This window comes from Limulus polyphemus, unplaced genomic scaffold (genome assembly GCF_000517525.1).
Source record: "Limulus polyphemus unplaced genomic scaffold, Limulus_polyphemus-2.1.2 Scaffold342, whole genome shotgun sequence".
Taxonomy (NCBI): domain Eukaryota; kingdom Metazoa; phylum Arthropoda; class Merostomata; order Xiphosura; family Limulidae; genus Limulus; species Limulus polyphemus.
The window spans coordinates 423,998-426,696 of record NW_013665952.1 but is presented as its reverse complement, the minus strand read 5'-3'; the positions used below and the strand labels follow the sequence as shown (position 1 = coordinate 426,696).

At 32.4% G+C, this 2,699-nt stretch overlaps 1 protein-coding gene across 9 annotated transcripts in view; it reads left to right on the top strand.

The window, feature by feature from the left end:
- Positions 1 to 2,699, top strand: part of LOC106457533 (CAP-Gly domain-containing linker protein 1-like) — a 122,654-nt gene that overhangs the window by 4,194 nt on the left and 115,761 nt on the right. The gene's annotated exons all lie outside the window — the stretch shown is intronic.

The window sequence follows — 2,699 nt, the reverse complement described above, 5'->3', positions numbered from 1 at the left end:
CCTCTTTAAACTTCTATTCAATATTTCCGTAGATGCAACCTAAAATCCTATTTTCCCTATCACTAGCAACAGCTTAGATGGCTTTAAAGACTGATTGACTATTACACCAAGATCCCTTTCCTTCATAATAATATTAAGGTTATTTCCATCCAAATTATACTTATAATTCAAATTATGATAACCCACATGCATTATCTTGCATTTATTATAATTAAAACCCATATGCCACTTATTTGCCCAACTCACTAAATGATCTAAATCCTTTCGTAAATCAGCAGCATCCTCTTCACAGCTAGCAACACCCAAGACCTTTATATCATCTGCAAATTTAAGTAATTTATTGACTATCCCTTCATCTATGTCATTGATATAAATCAAAAAGATCAAAGACTCAGCCCTGAAGTACCCCTCTTGTGACATTAATCCAGTTTGACTGAACTCCATTTGTAACAACCCTTTGATTTCTTATATACAGCCACTCTTCTATCCAGTTTGCTAACTTATCCTCCACACCTATAGAGCTAATTTTTTTTACAAGCCTTTTATGTGACACCTTGCTAATTGCTTTCTGAAAATCCAGCTACACCAAATCTACACCCTTACCCTCATTTACATAAGCAGTAACCTTTTCAAAGAATGTTAAAAGATTTGTAAGGCAAGATTTTCCCTTAGTGAAACCATTTTGTCTATCCAACAAAATCCTAAACTTTGTTAAACAACTTTAAAAAAGCATCTTTTAACAGACTTTCCAAACTTTTTTGCACAACTGATGTAAGACTAATGGGTCTATGATTATTGGGATAATTTTTATCACCTCCCTTGAAAAGAGACATTAGCTAACTTCCAATCCTTTGCTACCTGCCAACTATTCATGGACTGACAAAAAATAGTAGCAAGTGGCTCACATATCCCATCTTTAACCTCATTCAAAACCCTTGGGGAAATATTATCTGGCCCAGAAGCCTTATCAATTTTTAAACTTCCCAATTTTTTTCTTAACCTGCTCAGAATTAATTCAGTCATCTTTTTTTTATCTCGTTTCCATTTGTCAACTGATCAAGATGTGGAATACTGCTTAATCTTCATTAGTAAAAACTGAAGAAAAAATAAAATTTAATAACCCAGCCATCTCATAATCATCTAGCCTTCCTTTATCATTCCTCAAGGGTCCTGTCTCTATCCTAACATTTTTTTTCCCCTTAATGTATTTAAAGAAATCTTTACTGTTCATTTTTTTTATTTTCAGCCAACTTTTTCTCATACATCCTTTTTGATGTCCTAATTTCCTGTTTCACCAACCTTCTTGATCTTTTATAATTTTCTAAGACTCCTGTCATACCAGTCAATTTAAATATGATACAGTGTAAAAGTTATGGAATTGAATGCATATGATACAGTATAAAAGTTATGGAGTTGAATGCATATGATACAGTGTAAAAGAGGTATGCAGTTGAATAAATATGATACAGTCAAGATCTAAATGTATATAAAAAGAAAAATAGTATTGCTGTTTGATATCTTTCAATTCCAGTGAAGATAGAAATTGTGGTGTAACAACTCCATATTCCTTGACAAATGCAAGACATCCCAAAATGAGAACACATGGTCTAGTTTCTGGTTTCAAATTCATTTTCCAATTTAAAAAAAATAATCTACCAGTGACCTTACTTGGCCTTTACCAGAAACACACTTTTTTTGTTTAGCCTAAATTGATAGCTCGGGAAGGTTAATCTCATAAAGCTGCATTTGTATTAATAATAATTATCTTATTGTTTTACAACATTGTTTAATGATTACAGTAAATTATCATTCATTAGTTAATTCTAGTTATTGTATATGTGGTTGGTGCTGATATCTGTATATACAGTTTCTTCCCAGTGGCACAGAGGTATGTCTGCAGAAACTGCTAGAAACTGGGTTTCCATATCCATGGTGGGCAGATCACAGATAGCCCATTGTGTAGTTTTGTTCTTAACTACAAACAAAACCTTTGCTTTTTTACTGTCAAGCTTATTGTTTAATTGGACCAAACTAGGTCGTCGTCGTTGAAGTGATACCTTTAAACACACAGTTTAGCTATTCAACGAAAAGTGGAAGCCTGCTTGCTGGTAGCTGACTACCAAAATGTTCAAGCAAAATAAATAATATGATGAATAAGTCTTAATTCTTATTACTACTGATAGACGTTAGGACTCGGATCAATTGCTTAAGTTTACTTTTTTTTCTTTCTTTTAAGGAATATTGAATTAAGAACTGTTTAGGCGTATTTTAAGATATAGTAATTTCGTTGTTTATGAACCTGTTGAAAATATTACGGAAAAGAAGTTTATATGAAAAGACCACGAAGTCTTTCTTCGACTTGGGTAAACAGTTTACGTTTTTACCGTCTAGATTCTAGAAGTGTACACATACGTATAATACAGGTTTCAACTATACTTATCTGCAGAACATGTTTTATGATCTCTTTCAAGGTGAACATCTTTTAGTTTTACTCATGTACATATATATATATCACAACTACATGGCCTAGCTGGAGATGTTAGATATGTTCTTCACATAATTTCTTTATTTATGCATACACAGTGTCCAGTTTCGAAGCGTTTCTGAAACTGGTATTCACTCGATTTGACATTTTGGCACTTGTGTATAAAGTTAAAATCATAAATAATATTCAACGTTAAACTAGTACACATTAAAAA